Source organism: Strongylocentrotus purpuratus, unplaced genomic scaffold (genome assembly GCF_000002235.5).
Source record: "Strongylocentrotus purpuratus isolate Spur 01 unplaced genomic scaffold, Spur_5.0 spur5_scaffold_21, whole genome shotgun sequence".
NCBI lineage: Eukaryota > Metazoa > Echinodermata > Echinoidea > Camarodonta > Strongylocentrotidae > Strongylocentrotus > Strongylocentrotus purpuratus.
The window spans coordinates 445805-464975 of NW_022145607.1; the positions used below are offsets into that span (position 1 = coordinate 445805).

The 19171-nt window shown below is 40.1% G+C and overlaps 1 long non-coding RNA gene across 2 annotated transcripts; it reads right to left on the minus strand.

Moving 5' to 3' along the window:
- Window positions 1–16561, minus strand: LOC105436796. Of its 2 annotated transcripts, none has more exons than XR_004065933.1 (3): window positions 16499–16561; window positions 14522–14708; window positions 1–402 (listed from the first exon to the last, which is right to left on the minus strand). It is a non-coding gene; the product is annotated as an uncharacterized LOC105436796 (long non-coding RNA). The 2 variants fall into 2 exon arrangements; XR_004065932.1 differs by lacking the exon at window positions 1–402 and adding an exon at window positions 12273–13091.
- Window positions 16562–19171: the final 2610 nt, after the last annotated feature.

Sequence of the window (19171 nt, forward strand, 5' to 3'; positions counted from 1 at the left end):
AATTCTCCTGGCGTTTTAATCTGACCGTTAGGGCGTAGAAGGCTCGAAAAGGGCCTGTGGGCCCCTCAGGCTTTATTCTGTCAATTCTTAATGTAGAATGCAGCTTTCAATACAGGAGACGCAAGATGTCAGAGGACACGTAGTTCAGTGCACCGCACGGCACCCAGTCGGGCGCCTTGAAGACCCTGGCTGGGCCCCGGGAGCCATGGGGTGCATCTGTTCATGGGACGGAGCCTGTAAGCTTACTGGCCGGCATCTGGCCGGCACCATTATGGGAGCCTTGCATTTTCACTCGACCAATGTTCACCGGGCACCTCCTTGGGGCCGCAGAATATGTGACCACACATGCCGTAGAAATGAAAATCGGAAGAATCCAGTATAGTCTATAAGATCCAAAGCAAGCTGCCGGGTAGGGAAAAATCATATGGGGTCAGGTGCAAATTTATGACCTAGGCATAAAGAGGGCCAAGAACATATCACTGCAAGTATTCAGCCATATAGAGAGCAGTTAAAAGAGGAAGGATTGAGGAGTATAAATATTTGGAACATACAGAACATATAGATGGCAACAGGGGGTGAACATTCTCAACAATATTTGTTCCCCACCTGTGACAGAAATGGGAAAGGGAAGTGGGGTCAAAAAACAATGTATCCCATAATCACTAGCCATTGTTGAATGAATAGGGGAACTAAGGGCATGTAATACAATCTGTGCTCCTAACGTTGCCCACTTGCGACAGAAATAAAGGAGGAATACGTCATACAATTTGTATTCCTCTACTATTGATGGAAAGAGGGGAGGAATGCATCACACAATTTTCATTCCTTTACTATGTGGAAAGAGCAGCCAAGGAATGAATCACACAATTTCATTCCTTCACTACTGTTGTTGGACAGGGCAGAAGAATATATCATATAACCTTTTTCCCACTATAATAATGGAAAGAGGAGAACATCACAAAAACTTTATCAGCTCACTGCTGATGGAAATTAGAGCCTATCACAATCTTTATTCCACCATTGTGAACAGAGCAGAGGAACACATCAAACAATTTTTATTCCTCCAATGTTGCTGAAAGGTAGATCAGAGGAACGCATCACACAATGTTTATTCCTCCAATGTTGCTGAAAGAGCAGAGGAACGCATCACACAATTTGTATTCCTCCAATGTTGATGGAAAGACTAACGCTTCATCCAATTTTTATTCCTCCAATGTTGCTAATAGAGCAGAGGAACGCATCACACAATTCTCATTCCTCTGCTGTTGATGGTTAAGATGGGAGAAGCGCATCATACAATTTTTATTCCTCCATTGTTGGTGGAAAGAACAGACGAATGCAACACACAATCTTAAAGCCCCCACTGTCGATGCAAAGAGGCCAAGAATGCATCATACAATTTTTTTATCTTTACCCTGTTGATGAAAAGAGCAAGGAACGCATCACACAATCTTTATTCCCCACTTTTGATGTAAAGAGCACTGGAACTCATCACAAAATTTTCCTTTCTCCACTGTTAATGCAAAGAGAGGAGGAATCCAAGCATACACTTGTTATTTCTCCATTGTTGCAGAAAGAGCAGATCAAGGAATGCATCACACAATCTATATTTAGGAAGAGGGGAGGAAAGCACAACAACGTTTTACTTCCTCAACCGTTGATAGAAAGAGGGCAGGAATATATCACACAATTTTTATTTCTCCATTGGTGGTGGACGGGTAGACGAACGCATCATACAATTTTTTTTCCTCCATTTTTTATGTAAAGGGGGAGGAATGCATCATATAATCTTTATTCTTTCTCTGCTGAAAAACTGGAGGAACATACAACACAATCTTTATTCCCCCACTGTGAACAGGGCAGAGAAACACATCATACAATTTTTATAACTCCTTTGTGGCTGAAAGAGCAGAGGAATGCATCACACAATTTGAATTTTCATTCCTTACATGTTGCGGAACGAGCAGAGGAACGCATCTCACAATCTTTATTCTCCCAATTTTTGTTGGAAGGGGGGAAGAATGCATCACATAATCTTTATTCTTTCTCTGCTCAAAGAGTGGAGAAACATACAACACAATCTTTATTCCCCCACTGTGAACAGGGTAGAGGAACACATCAAACAATTTTTATTCCTCCAATGTTGTTGAAAGAGCAGAGGAACGCATCATGTAATTTTTATTCCTCCAATGTTGATGGAAAGATGGGAGAAGCGCATCATACAATTTTTATTCCTCATTTGTGGGTGGAAAGAACAGACGAATGCATCACAAAAGCTTAAATCCCCCACTGTTGATGCAAAGAGGCCAAGAATGCATCATACAATTTTTTTTTATCTTTACACTTTCAGTAGAGATTTTTGTTTTATCTTTACACTGTAGATGAAAAGAGCAAGGAACGCATCACACAATCTTTATTCCCCACCTTTGATGTGAAGAGCATCGGAACGCATCACAAAATTTTCCTTTCTCCACTGTTAATGCAAAGAGAGAAGGAATCCAAGCATACAATTTTTATTTCTCCATTGTTGAAGAAAGAGCAGATCAAGGAATGCATCACACAATCTATATTTAGGAAGAGGGGAGGAACGCACCACAACATTTAACTTCCTCAACCGTTGAGAGAAAGAAGGCAGGAATATATCACACAATTTTTATTCCTCTATCGTTGGTGAAAAGAGTAGACCAACGCATCATACAATTTTTATTCACCCATTTTTTTATGTGACGGGGGAGGAATGCATCACATAATTTTTTATTCTTTCTCTGCTCAAAGAGTGGAGGAACATACAACACAATCTATATTCCCCCGCTGTGAACAGGGCAGAGAAACACATCATACAATTTTTATAACTCCTTTGTGGCTGAAAAAGCAGAGGAATGCATCACACAATTTGAATTTTCATTCCTCACGTGTTGCGGAACGAGCAGAGGAACGCATCTCACAATCTTTATTCTCCCATTTTTTGATGGAAGGGGGGAAGAATGCATCACATAATCTTTATTCTTTCTCTGTTCAAAGAGTGGAGAAACATACAACACAATCTTTATTCCCCCACTGTGAACAGGGTAGAGGAACACATCAAACAATTTTTATTCCTCCAATGTTGCTGAAAGAGCAGAGGAATGCATCACAAAATTTTATTCCTCCAATGTTGCTGAAAGAGCAGAGGAATGCATCACACAATTTTTATTCCTTTCAATGTTGCTGAAAGAGCAGAGGAACGCATCACACAATTTTTATTCCTCCAATGTTGCGAAAAGAGCAGAGGAATATATCACACAATTTGTATTTCTCCAATGTTAATGGAAAGACTAACGCTTTATCCAATTTTTATTCCTCCAATGTTGCTGAAAGAGCAGAGGAACGCATCACACAAATTTTATTCCTCCAATGTTGCGAAAAGAGCAGAGGAATATATCACATAATTTTTATTTCTCCACTGTTAATGGAAAGACTAACGCTTCATCCAATTTTTATTCCTCCAATGTTGCTGAAAGAGCAGAGAAACGCATCACACAAATTGTATTCCTCCAATGTTGCTGAAAGAGCAGAGGAACGATCACACAATTTGTATTCCTCCAATGTTGCTGAAAGAGCAGAGGAACGCATCACACAAATTGTATTCCTCCAATGTTGCTAATAGAGCAGAGGAACGCATCACACAATTTTCATTCCTCTGCTAGCTGTTGATGGTTAAGATGGGAGAAGCGCATCATACAATTTTTATTTCTCCATTGTTGGTGGAAAGAACAGACGAATGCACCACAAAATCTTAAATCCCCCACTGTTGATGCAAAGAGGCCAAGAATGCATCATACAATTTTTTTTATCTTTACCCTGTTGATGGAAAGATAGGAGGAACATATCACACAAACTTTATTATTATTATACAATTTTATTTGTATTCCTCCTCCATAGATGAAAAGAGCAAGGAACGCATCACGCAATCTTTATTCCCCACCTTTGATGTGAAGAGCATCGGAACGCATCACAAAATTTTCCTTTCTCCACTGTTAATGCAAAGAGAGAAGGAATCCAAGCATACAATTTTTATTTCTCAATTGTTGCGGAAATAGCAATCTCCACTTTTGATGGGAAGAGGCTAGGGGAGGGACACATCACAACATTTTCTTCCACTCCGCTGTTGAATGAAAGCAGGGAAGAACGCATCATACAGTTTTCATTCCGCTACTGATGAAGGAGTGGAGGAGCATATCAAACAAATTATATTACTTCACTGTTAATTGAAAGAGCACGGGAATGTATTACAATCTTTATTCCTCCATTGTTGCATGAAGAGCAGAAGAACGCATCACACAATCTTTAGTACGTCCAACATTTGTTAAGGGAAAAAGGGTGGAACGCATCATAATAATGATGGGAAGAGGGGAGGAACACATTACAAATTATTATTCTTCCGCTGTTGATGGGAAGAGAGGAGGAACGCATCATACAATTTTCCTCCCTCCACTGTTGGCGGAAAGAGCAAACTAATATATCTCAATCTTTTTTCCCCCATTTTTTATGTGAAGGGGGATCACATCACAAAATCTTTATTCTTTCTCTGCTGAAAGAGTGGAGGAACATACAACACAATCTTTATTCCCCAACTGTTAACAGGGCAGAGGAACACATCATACATTTTATATTCCTCCATTGTTGACAGAAAGAGCAGAGGAACGCATTGTACAACTTATATTCCCATACTCTTGATGGAAAGAGTAGTAATGCATCATATAATCTTTATTCCATCACCGATGATGTAAAGAGCAGAGTAACATATCACAAATTTGTTGTTCCTCCATTGTTAGTGGAAAGAGCAGAGGAATGCATCATACAATCATTATTCTTTCCATGTAGATGGAAAGAGAGCATATTACACAGTTTGTATTTATCCACTAGTACAGGGAGAGGAGGAATACATCACACAATCTTTATTTCCCAACTGTTGGCACAGAGAGAGAGAGAGAGAGAGAGGAGGAATGCCACACACAATTTTTTTCTTCAACATATTCCTCCATTGTTGATGCATGGATATGCCCCTGTGTACATTTCAGACTCATTGCTTATTTATCACCCTCAAACTAATTTGCAATCATGCAGGTAAATGCCTGCTTGAGAGTCCACGAACATGCTCTCTTCTAGGTGATCAATCTTTTACTGCCTCTGCATCAAGATTGCGGAATGGTCTTCCCAAATCCTTCGGTCTTGTCACCGGTTATTCACTGTTAGAACACAACTAAAGACATACCTATTTCGGATTGCTTACAATTATAGTCACTGCTTTTTTGTCTTTCCCAGTTAGAATCATGAACAGACATTTTTGGTAGTTTTTCAGTCTCATCAGTGCCTTTGATTAGGCAACTAGATATTGGCGTTTATAAATTCCTGGATTAGATTGATGCAAAGAGGAGAGAAATGCACCACACAATCTTTAGTCCCCGACTGTTAATGGAAATAGTGGAAGAAGCATCACACAATCCGGGATGAAGGGGAACAAATCATTGCAAAGACAGGTATACATTTTCTTGTCACCATACAATTTCACAGATTATAAGAATAATAATGATAACAACGAATGAAGAGATTGAGGAAGGATTAATGTAATGACATTACAAGGATTCACAACAGCAGAGTGAGGAGGGAGAAAACTCTGGTTTTAGGACTGGACTATGCTTGATTCACAACCAAGCTGGTGCTTTTTGCAATCAGTCTATTTGGAAAACTCCAATTGTAAACATTGGCAAGAAGGAAACATGAAACTTTTCATAAAAACTTTTATCACGGAAGGCCGGTGGATGAAAAACAAAACATTGAATCAGTAATCTTTGCTGCCATGGCAATGTTTGGGAATGGGCAATGACGAGAAACATAGGGGAGCGATGGCATAGTTGAAAGAGTGAGCAATGGTATTGGAATAATTTTGCTATTCTCAAAGATGTATGAAGGAGAAGGACAATGGATTGCAAAACCCAGCAATTGTTTACGTAATTGCAAGTGGAAGGTTTGGAGTACGTGTACAATGAAGTGTCAATAGGGTAGTAGTAGGGTGATCCTCAGTTCAAAACAAAGTTAATGCACTGAAGCCCTTTCAAAAGGTTCATAGCCATGCAATATTTCTTTGGTGGAAGAAAAATATACATGTATGTATATGTAACATTGCATATCACCGCGATTGTATTGGTGGTGGATGGGAAGAGAACCTTGCAGGGATAAGAGGAGAGGAGTTGGTTACATAACGAGGACATAGAAGCGGCATGGCTTCCAAGAGGAGTGAAAGCCTACTTCTGGCCTTGGAGGTTTGTAATGCACCGAAGGAGGAGGAGGTTATGTAAGACCTCGAAGGAGGAGGAGGCTCTGTAAGGCCTCGGAAGAGGAGGAGGAGGCTCTGTTAGTCCTCGAAGGAGGAGGAGGAGACTCTGTAAGGCCTCGAAGGAGGAGGAGACTCTGCAAGGACTCCGAGGAGGAGGAGGCTCTGTAATGCTTCGGAGGAGGAGGAGGCTCTGTAAGGCCTCAGAGGAGGAGGCTCTGGAAGGCCTCGGAGGAGAAGGAGGCTCTGAAAGGCCTCGGAGGAGGAGGAGGAGGCTCTGTAAGGCCTCGGAGGAGGAGGAGGCTCTGTAAGGCCTCGTCGGAGGAGGAGGAGGAGACTCTGTAAGCCCTCGTAGGAGGAGGAGGCTCTGTAAGGCCTCGGAGGAGGAGGAGGAGACTCTGTAAGCCCTCGGAGGAGGAGGAGGCTCTGAAAGGCCTTGGAGGAGGAGGAGGCGGCTCTGTTAGTCCTCTAAGGAGGAGGAGGAGACTCTGTAAGGCCTCAAAGGAGGAGGAGACTCTGCAAGGCCTCGGAGGAGGAGGAGGAGGCTCTGTAATGCCTCGGAGGAGGAGGAGGCTCTGTAAGGCCTCGAAGGAGGAGGAGGAGACTCTGTAAGGCCTCGGAGGAGGAGGAGGCTCTGGAAGGCCTCGGAGGAGGAGGAGGAAGCTCTGTTAGTCCTCGAAGGAGGAGGAGGAGACTCTGTAAGGCCTCAGAGGAGGAGGAGACCCTGCCAGGCCTCCGAGGAGGAGGAGGAAGAGGCTCTGTTAGGCCTCCTCCTCGGAGGAGGAGGAGGCTCCTGAAGGCCTCCAAGGAGGAGGAGGAGGCTCTGAAGGGCCTGGGAGGAGGAGGAGGAGGAGGAGGCTCCGTAAGGCCTGGGAGGAGGATGAGGAGGCACCGGAAGGCCTCGGAAGTGGAGGAGGAAGCTCCGGAAGGCCTCGGAGGAGGCTCCAGAAGGCCGAGGAGGAGGAGGAGGAGTCTCCGGAAGGCCTCGGAGGAGGAGGAGTCTCCGGAAGGCTGAGGAGGAGGACGAGGAGTCTCTGGAAGGCCGAGGAGGAGGAGGAGGAGTCTCCGGAAGACCGAGGAGGAGGAGGAGGAGGAGTCTCCGGAAGGCCGAGGAGGAGGAGGAGTCTCCGGAAGGCCGAATAGGAGGAGGAGGAGTCTCCGGAAGGCCGAGGAGGAGAAGTCTCCGGAAGGCCGAGGAGGAGAAGGAGGAGTCTCCGGAAGACCGAGGAGGAGGAGGAGTCTCCGGAAGGCCGAGGAGGAGGAGGAGAAGGGGTCTCCGGAAGGCCGAGGAGGAGCTGTAGTCTCCGGAAGGCCAAGGAGGAGGAGGAGGAGTCTCCGGAAGGCTGAGGAGGAGGTGGAGGAGTCTCCGGAAGGCCGAGGAGGAGGTGGAGGAGTCTCCGGAAGGCCGAGGAGGAGGAGGAGGAGTCTCCGGAAGGCCGAGGAGGAGGAGGAGGAGTCTCCGGAAGGCCGGGAAGAGGAGGAGTCTCCAGAAGGCCGAGGAGGAGGAGAAGGAGTCTCCAGAAGGCCGAGGAGGAGGAGGAGGAGTCTCTGGAAGGCCGAGGGGAGGTGGAGGAGTCTCCGGAAGGCCGAGGAGGAGGAGGAGGAGTCTCCAGAAGGCCGAGGAGGAGGAGGAGTCTCTGGAAGGCCGAGGAGGAGGAGGAGGAGTCTCCGGAAGGCCGAGGAGGAGGAGGAGGAGTCTCCGGAAGGCCAGGAGGAGGAGGAGTCTCCGGAAGGCCGAGGAGGAGGAGGAAGAGTCTCCGGAAGGCCGAGGAGGAGGAGGAGGAGTCTCCGGAAGGCTGAGGAGGAGGAGGAGGGAGGAGTCTCCGGAAGGCCTCTATGGAGGAGGAGGCTTTTTAATGCTGTTGTTTATAAAATAGTTTTTTTTAATTTCAAATAGAGGAGATTGAAAAATGGCTATTCTAATCTTGAGGGAGGGGTGTAACAAATGATGAAGTTGGAAAGATGGGGTTCCTATCAAGAGGCTAAAATGACATACATCTCTCATACTGGTAGTTAGATTGCACTCACCCATCTGTTCCTAATGTTCTGTCCCCTAGGAATGCCTCTCCCATAAGAGTGATCCATGATCCAATGATGCAGTCAGAAGTCTCTGCTTGAATCCATCAACATCTCTCCTGAATCCTGCTTGACATCTAAACTGATCAGACTCAAACAACAAGTTAGACACTGAATAGATGATGCAGGTTTCAAAGAGCCAACTAGGATGGACAGTCATCTTTCATTAGCATTTAATTGCCATCAATGCACCATTTTCTCTTTCCCTAAAATAACCAAAATGTTTCCATACCCCCGTGTAACACCCAAAACCCCCTGTTACCCCCATGTTACCCCTGCTACCCCCGTGTTACCCCCAATACCGTTTTTACCCCCCAATACCACATTTTACCCCCAATACCCCTGTGTAACCTCAATACCCTAGCCCTCAATCCCCCTGTTACCCCCATGTTACTCCTATGTTACAACCAATCCCCATGTTACCCCCAATGCCCCTGTTACCCCCATGTTACCCCAATCCCCCTGTTACCCCCATGTTACTCCTATGTTACAACCAATCCCCATGTTACCCCCAATGCCCCTGTTACCCCCATGTTACTCCAATCCCCCTGTTACCCCCATGTTACCCCAATCACCCTGTTACCCCCATGTTACCCAAATACCCCCTGTTACCCCCCACGTTACTCCATGTCACCCCCTTGTTACCCCAGTCCCCCAGTTACCCCCTTCCATAACACAAACCCATCACATGTTTGACAAGTCTGATTACTAAAACCTTGGGAGAATTGTGTTTGGATATATACAAATTACTTTAATGCTATGTCTGAGAAAATACTTGTATGGTTGGGAATATCTACTATTTGAAGAAAAAGATTAGCATATATAAGAGAGAAAAGATGAAAGGATGGATGGAAATAACCTAGATGGAAATGAAAATATATTATAAACTGAAATCAGACCCCACCCAGCCCCCCCCCCCCAAAAAAAAAACACAACAACAACATGATCTTCTAAATGAATACCTCCAAGAAGGGAACATTGATCTATTTCTAACTCTAGTGACTATTGTTCCAATTTTGTTTCAAATTTTTGTTGATAAAAATAAATATGTATATCAATTATAGCACTTTCTGTAGATATAATAGCACAACACAATCACTATTATTGTGCACTACACAATGTATGCACCATCTCTGCTCCCTCGGGAGTGTTTGATATGCATGACAGAAAGGAGCTCCATGTATGTTAAAGAGCTAGTGCTATTAAAATATTCCATCTTATAATTATTATCATCATTGCTGTTTATGAGGAGGCGCGATAGCTCTGTTGGGCCGAGCAGTGCATGGTCTCGTAATCTGGTGACCCGGGTTCAAAATCAATTTGATGCGCTAAAGTGCCCTCTGGTATTGGTAAGGCATTAACCCTCATTACCAGGTCCCTCGGAGTGGACCTAAAGCCGTCAGTCCTCTGGTTGCTTACTAACAAGCATTTATGCTTTCTTAGCAGTCAGGTAAAATAACCACCACTGAACTAAATTATGCGCACACTGGTGAGGGGTAAGCAAAACATTACATTTGGTGTAGTCCACATATAGCTGGCTACTACTTGGCATGGGTGAAATTACCTCATGCCAGTTGCATGCTGTACAGCCAAATTTGGAAGTACTGTAATGTCAATGACCATTCCTTATTCTTTTCTGCAAGTCAAACTTGATTGGGGTAAAACACTTAATCTATGTAGCTTTGCAGGAAGGTGTTTCTGGCATGAAGGTGTTTCTGGCATGCAGGCATGCGGCCATGTTTGCTTTGAACAGGCAACCTCATCCAAATTGATGAAGCATTCTATATAGCATCTTTGAAACCTCAGAAAGATGCTTATAATCATCACCTCTCAAATTCCAGAAAGAAGTTTTTTCCTGAAACAATATGGGACCTAGCTCTTAATCAACATCATTTGGATATTAAGATCTGATTCTTAATCAGCAAAGTAAACATTAACCTCAATTTGGGGTTATGCCCTACCAGTCATAAGATTGTCTAGTCATACAGATGAAAGGTTACAGGGTACGCTGGTCCTAACTGTCATTATTCATAAAAATGTGTTAAGAATTCAAATAATTTATCCTTGAAACTAATCAGAAAATTGTCCTTCCAGAGAACATCAAGGAATTTTCCCACAAAAATCAGCAAAGTCTGAATGAGAAAAAAACCTGAGAATATTCCTGAGTGAAATAGCTGTGAGTCAAGAACATGGGAGTATTATGTGAATCAGAGGTCAAATAATCTCTCAGACAATGCATAATTGCACTGTCTTCTAAAACTCCTGTTTTACTTCAGAGACTAGACAAAGACAAGAAAGTTTTGTTTTTGCAAAAACAGTAGGAGCTGTAAAAATGCTGACCTAGATGACAATGACGGTCGATGTACGTATCATACATAATATTCATCACAATGAAGTTGGAATGATGTGGCAGGAGAGTCAGTCACATTAATGTGATTAAAAAATGACAAGAAGAAATTACTGTGCTTCTAATAGCTCCCATTTATTATTATTATTATCATTAAGTATTTTGCGTCACCTGTGCCTGGGAGGCGAAAAGCGAACTGAATCACTGTAACCCTCGGATCTCTCCTCCCAGTATAACCGATCGGGGGTGTGCAAGTGGATCACTACACCGGGGTTTTCCCCTACTCTTATACGAATAGTGCAGTGGGTTCTTAACGTGCAAAGGTGGTGATTCTCCTCTACACAGGGGCTCCATTTAACGTCCTATCTGAGGGACAGAGTGTTTTCCACTTAACACAGCAACAATGGGAGGGGCACGTTAACACACAATGCAGGCTTCAGTCATCCGCCTGGGTTGGATTTGAACCCAAGATCTTTGGTTCGACAGGCAGACACTGTACCGACTGAGCCAACTCGCCTCCTTGGGGGAACATATCAAGCATATATGACCCATCCTATTTTGAAGCTTTTGTCAGAATAACATATATATTTCAGTCAAGCATTATGAACAAATTGAAATTAATATTCAAAAAATTGCAATGTGGATGCTTTTGATAGAGGAAGAAAAAGTGGGAGTTCTATCTATTAAATGCCATTTCTGTTGGCATAAATCATTGCAATAGAAAAGGCAGTGGTTTCAGACTGGTCTCCTAGCATACATGCATTACAGATTGTTGGTATCAATGACCACTAAACATCATGTACAACAATGTCCTTTGGCAAGACATTGATCTACATTTGCCACACTCAGCCCATGTGATGTAAATGGGTACCTGGAAGGAATTAATTCCTTGAAATGCTAGAGCGTTGTAATGGCAGCCGTGCTAAAGCCAGGGTAATAGTCTCCCTCTGTGCCTTAGAATAGTTTACTAGATTGATGGCGCATAACAAATGCTGTAGTATTATTATACCAGCTCAGGGTAAACTGAAAGTTCAGACATGACGTCAGACGTGATTTACAAGGTGCAACTAAATGACAGCCATACTTCTGATATGATTCTGATATACTCCATCACCGCTTGGCATCAAATACTCAAGCATGAATTGCCCTGAACTGATGAGGTAGCCAAGATTACCATGACAACTGGTACCAATAATAATGATAATTCTTGATAAAGATTTATACATGTATATCAATACAGTCAAATTCATCATCCCTCTTTCATCAAGAGTAAAAAAAATGATGGTGAACTCTTCTAAGATGTTCTACATGTATATGTTACATCTTATAAAGGAGGTGTGGCAAAACTTGGAGGATAGCTGAATATGAAAATGCTACATCTTTGTGCAAACCAGACTGCATAAAGCAATTGCTTTCATGCCAATCTGGGCTACAGTTCCCACCGCTCCGGGATGGGAGGTCAAACGGAGGGCCAGTACACGAAGGAGCCTTTCTCATGAATTTGTACATGACTTTGTCCATGACTTTTTCCATGACTCTCTGCATTTTGAATCAAGGGTACACATGTAATGCCCTCTATGATTTGGATTCCTTCCACATAGTGACTTAGACACTCTGAAACCAATTAAAAATCCTCTGTGGAATGGAGGAACCAGTAGGGAATTTGGATCAATCTGCCCTTGTTTGGGATATTTATATTGATCATGGACTTTATTATCATTTTATCCCGTTTTGCTTATTTTCTTAGGTTTAGTTTCTGCCTATATACAAATTGCATTGTTAGAATATAGAATGTTGAATTACAATTATATCAAGAAATGTAGGAATGAAATGTAGAAATGAAATGTAGGAATGACATGACATGAAATGAAATGGTCTGACCTTTGTCATTATAACTAGTCTGGAAAATAGGTAAGAACTTCAACCCCCTCCTATCTTACCCATCATGTTTTACTAATCCTGCTAAACTGTGTCCAATGTGTAATCTATATATTCTAAATATTTCTTATAATTTTGTTCAATTGATAGAGGAAATGTGATCCCATTAAACCCTCCTGTTTTAACTCTCTTCCAATCGTGTCCAATGTGTAATATATAAATCCCAAATAATTTTTTTTTTGTACCACTGATAGAGAAAATGACATTGCATTTGCAGGCATTAATGCTACATAAAAGTATGACTTCCTTACCTCCCGTTGACTCTAAGAACCTGCTTATCATCTACCCAGTGCCAACCTGTTGCGTGAATCATCACAGTTCAGGTGTCAGGTAGGACCCAGAAGAGTAGTTGGTGACTTCAAACACAGACTTCTTTCTGCATCATCATCACATGGATCACACCATGGAAGAGACAACCTTGGAGGAGCAGAAACATGAGGAAGAGATGGGTTTGTGCAATCCTTCTACCAGCAAAGACATGTGTGACCCCTTGGTCTCTAGATAGGATAGGGGTGAGAGAGGGAACGAGGAGGTGTGCCATACGATTGGAAGGGATGAAGGGGGAGGGGGGTCTGGTATGGGAGGAGCAGGAGAGTGTGGTTAGGGAGAGGTTATGGGAGGAATATAAGAATCATGTTCTTGTAAAGGCACTATATAAATACCAATATGTATGTATGTACAGGTGTATGTATGAATGTACAGTATGTATTCATTATAAAGAAAAGAAAAGTTATGGGAGGAATATAAGAATCATGTTCTTGTAAAGGCACTATATAAATACCAATATGTATGTATGTATGTACAGGTGTATGTATGAATGTATGTATTCATTATAAAGAAAAGAAAAGGGCCCATTGGGTAGCCAATAATGGCTGCACTTGTGAATCCACATGTATTATGCAAAAGGGGAAAAAGAATTTAAAGCATGAGGCTCTCTAGAAAAAAAATTAAAGTATAGTCACTTTGCCCATATTCATTTCACCAAAAAAGTGTAAAACGATATGTTTCTAATGATTAAAGTTAAACAAATCATGGGATATAAAAATTAAGTTTCCATTACAATGTGTGAGTCAGTTAAAGTAACACAAAAAAAAGTTAAACAAAACCCAGCAGTAGACATGTCCATGCTTTATCCCATCACTGTAAGCTCCCATTTTTTTTTACATTTCTTTTATTTTGATATTTTTTTGTATTTTCTGTTAATATCCCACAATGTATAATAATAATAAATCAGTGAAAGGCTATCCATGGTGTTTCCCACAGATAGGGCCAGTATTCCATCACAACGTTTATTGAAATGAGGTCTTGCACATATACTTTTTTTTTTATAAAGACAACATTTCAATAAATACTCATTCAGTCATCACAAAAAGGATGTGAAATAATGATATATACATACAATATATACTGTTAAACAAATGATGGGAACAGTTAACATTGCAAGAGAAAAAAAATGTGTGAGTGTATATAATGATTAATGAAGTATAACAAGCAAAAAGTGAACTATAGGATATTGGAAAATATTTTTTTTTAACCTAATGTACACTTTGCTAAATATGAAAAAGTTCTCTCTTCAATAAAAAAGAGATACACTGTACATAAACGTGCACCATGTAGTATCAGAGATGCATATATATAAATATGCATGAATATGGAATACTGGCCCCTAAGAAGACACTTGACCCATGCCAAGTTATACCAAAAAAATCATAACAGTGAATATGAAGGAGGCTAGAGCACGGTCCGGACGCTACGGCCAAGAGGTCATAGTGTAAAAGAACTAAAAAAATCTGTGGGAAACACCATGAATAAACAACATTATCAAATAGAATGAAACGTAAGCTTACATAATAATGATGAATGCTGAGATGAAGTAGTTCTATGTTGATGGTGATGTTGGTGATGGCGACTATGATGACTGGATATGTAGATGTCTGTGTAGATGGCGAAGATGTCTGTAGATGAAGGTGTAGTGGCGAAGAAGAAGACTGGAGATGACGAGAGGAAAGACTGGAAAAGCTCACGATTCAGACGCTGTGAAAGATAAGACATAATTGAAATCAAATTTCAATTCAATACTTTTGACATACTGTACATTTTCTGTTTATACAGTGCGTCCCAGAAAAAACGAAACCGAGAAGTATCGATGTTCTATCATAACTTAATCATAACTATAATTAATGAATGATACATATTTGGAAAGCTTAGGGTCTCCTCTCTCATGTGATGCTACTCAGATGATGCATATTTCACGCATGAGTGATTAAAAGCAATTTGAAGGAAGTATCTGAATTTCGAAGAAAAAATCACATTTCTAGAAAGTTGAGTTTCTGCCCTTTCATATGACACCTCAATCAGGAAAAATGAGCCAGGAATGACAAAGTTCTGTTTGTTTAAAGTAGTGCTTGCATTTTCATAATTTTATTAAACGAATTCGTTTTCACTGGCTGCCTGCCGTATCAATAAACGAAATTAACAAAAGACTTAACTCCGTTTCGTTGACAATCAGCCGTAGACGAGAGTCTTCATGCATGGCTGATTGTCAACAAAACAGAGTTAAGTCTTTTGTCAAATCTGCTTTTTGCTACGGCAGGCAACCAGTGAAAACGAATTCGTTTATTAAAATTATGAAAATGTAAGGGCTACTTTAAACAAACAGAACTTTGTTATTTTTCGCTAATTCTTCCTGATTGAGGTGTCATATGAAAGGGCAGAAACTCAACTTTCTAGAAATGTGAATTTTTCTTCGAAATTCAGATACCGCCCGCCAAATGTCTTTTTGGTTTCCTTCCTTCCTTCAAATTGCTTTAAATCACTCATGCGTGAAATATGCATCTTCTGAGTAGCATCAACTGAAAGAGGAGACTCTAAGCTTTCCAAATATGTATCATTCATTAATTATGGTTGTGATTAAGATATGATAAAACATCGATACTTCTCGGTTTCGTTTTTTCTGGGACGCACTGTATAAACAGAAAAAAGTCATAGTAAAGTTATACCAGTAGGTAGATTATATGATTATTAAATGTAATTTCATGAATCACAACCTTTCTATTACATGTACATGTAGTTTTTATAGAATATTATACAAGTTTTGACCCCAAAACACCCACATTCTCTCAATATCTACATTAAAGATAAAGACTAGTTATGGTCATGCGATTGCATTGTGAAAGAAACGTTGTGGAATCGATCAGAAAAGGTTGATCATCTAGCATATATGTGTACTGCAAGGTTCTGGAATCATCAAACTGATAAGAAATTTGGCCCAGTCTTCGTAAAGTTACAAGCACTGTACACAGAAAGATGTATATGGGACTACGCACACGTGCACGACACGTGCGTTTATCTCTCACAGTCCAATAGATAAACTAATTTACCAAATATATCAATTAGTAGGCGGTTTCCCGGCAATTTTTTTATTATCATGTATTATTCAAAACATATTCTTTCACATGATTGGTAATAAAGAGCTTCCATTTCATTTTTTGAAATTGGGGCATTTCCAATACTGGTCTTTACCTTTAACAGAATCCCTGACCCTGTCTAAAAGCTGCATTACAATGATTTCAAGTTAACAGTTGTTAATCAAGCCTTGTAAAATCAAGGATATTGGGCTATTTTAAGAGAAATTGTTCCACATTGGAATTAAAAGAATGAGAGAGCTCGTAAATCTTTTTTCACTTCTACCCCAATTCAGTCTTCTCTCATGTTCCTGAAGCTATCAATAAATTAAATTCAATCATCTTCAGACTATTATCCCTTTTACAATAAAATGACAAGCTGATTGTTTTAGTTTAAGCATGATGGAGAGATTTACTCACGTGACCACCGGATCATATGGCAGCCTGTTGTATGAGATCTGTATAAATAAAAAGAGATATAAGTAACATGTGATATTTGAATCTATATCAAACATATTTATGAAAAGTTAGTGTGCAATCAGTAGCATATGTAGCTAAGGCATCTGGGCATGAACCCCAAAATTGTATGTTGCCCCAGGTGCCCCCCCCCCCCCATTTGAAATTTTGAAATTTTGTAAGATCGCAATATAACATAATTATCATAATGCGAAGGAAAACTTCAATTCAATTTGATAAATTTTAATTGACAAAAAAACACATTTAATTAAGACATTAAACAGAAAGTAAATATAAAATGGACCGATCATATACAAAGTAGCTGGCATTTGATTAGATAACAAATAAAGTTTCAAGGTGTTTATTGTAATTATTTTTCCATTGTTCTCCGAGTCAATGATGTTGTGTACCATACCATAACAAAAATCAAAGAGCATTGTACCGCTAGAAATCATGCACATGCAAGGAAGGACGGTATTAAATAAAACCAACATTTTTCATAAAATTTTGCAAAATGTAAATGTAAATATTTATAATTTTCTTAATAAATATTTATCAGTTGTTCCTCAAAATTGTCAATTTCACTTGTCACTTTATAAATTCTCATTTTATTTCTACTCATCAAAAATATCAGGGTGGATTTTCCCATTTTATTTCCGTAAGCTTCAATTAGTTTCTGATATTGATGATTGTTCCAAAGAGACTATGTCAGGCTCCACCGACTGCCTCTACACAGAGACTGAAGTCTTGATTGTACTGGTTAGTGAGGGGAGGTTACGCAATGTAGTTTCTGTGTGATTGCCGATATCATTGTGCGCAGTAGCTTCAAGAGAATTACATAATGTACTTGTAGGTTACCTGAAATTAAGTCCTTATATTTTGATGTTTTACAAATATTTTGGATGTAATTTTATAGAACAGTATTTGAAAATAAGATCTACTTTCTTTGATTTGATTTGATTTTTGATTTATTTATTTCTGTTTGATTTTCTTTTTCTTTTGCATTTTTACAAATATATAACAAACAAATATTGCAATCATTATTTTTTTTCTAAATCAAGCTACATTTAAGTCTAGAAAAACATAAAGCAAACTTGTCACCGGATTCTGGCAAAAAGTGCGGCAAGGTTACCCTTTATGTATGGGGATCAGTTTTATTACACACTTCCGGATCGATCCCCATACCAGACAATCATTTCTGTCCACTTATATTTAGACTATAAATTTTTGTCTCTTTTTGTTCGTTAGCCTCTTATTTGGGTAAGGTCGGCTCCTCTCTTTAATTTTCGGTCTACTTTACATTGATCGAGTTCAGAATTTTCAGATCAAAACAAAATCAACACAGCTATTAATCACACATAGGTGCATTACTATCCTGGCTGTGTAGTAAAAGCTGTGCTTTTGATTCTCAACATTTTAAACACCATGCACTGTACAAAACTCAACTGATTTCACTAAAAATCGGTACTTTAGTGACAATTGATGACATGACTGTGTAGAGTCTATGCAATAATGTGTGGTGTGTATATTTGTGTATAGGTATAATAATACCAGCCTCACAGCAAGCATGCAGTGCTAGAGGTCAATACACATTAGCATCGACTCTCTTAGACTGAAGTACGGCCTATGCCGTACTAGTGGAACAAATGGTTCGGTTCGGCAGGACCGCGATGAATGAGATATGCAACAAGATTTTCACTTTTTACATCCTCATAAATGCACTTTTGCTGCAATATTACAATAGGCTAATAAAACTATAAAAAATAACAAACAAATATGGCTTTGACTTACGATAGCTTGCTCATTTATATCCTAAATTAAAGGTAATACAAAGTTTTGGTATGGGGTCATGAATTTGGTTCAAATGAACATATTAGAAGCATATGCAATCCTACAATATACAGTGAACATTGTCGCGGTCGAAATCAAGTCTAAAATAATAAAATTGTAAATAATAAACTCTTTATGTTGTATAGCTCCCTCTCAAGGTCAAGATATTAATAAAACTATAAAACGATGTTTCTTGACCAAAATCGACCGATTAGCTATTCCCGTTTGGAAATTATATATCACAACTACATATTCTGAGAGTTTCATAGTCGCAGCTATCATTGTACGGCCGTAGGCGCTATTTGAAATTTATCACAATTTACCGGGAGCATCAGTAAATTTTTATATTTTATTTTTCTCGAAGGCAGAAGTGTTTTAGGGGCTAAATTTTCTAGTGCTTATAATACATCCACATAGGCATCCAAATACATCAAAATTGTAAAGAATCACTATCCACCCAATTTTTAAAAATTCCCAAAACTTTGTATTACCTTTAATGATTAATCCGAGAAAGTCTCATAGTCGACATGATTCGTTGTCATCCATCTTTAACGGTTTTAATTAATGAATATTATTTTTTTCTTTTCGAACGTCCAATAGCTACGTACTAGTCAACCTAGTGATATATGAATATTCATAAACCCAATACGAAACGAGTGCTCTGATTGGCCATTCGCTTTGTTTTGGTAGGTACGACCCGGAAATATATCGGCCGGGTGATGTCATAGATTACTAATTTGAATGGATGAACGGTACGTTTCACGGTTCGGAGAAAAAAATTGGAAAAATCATATAAGTCCAAAAATT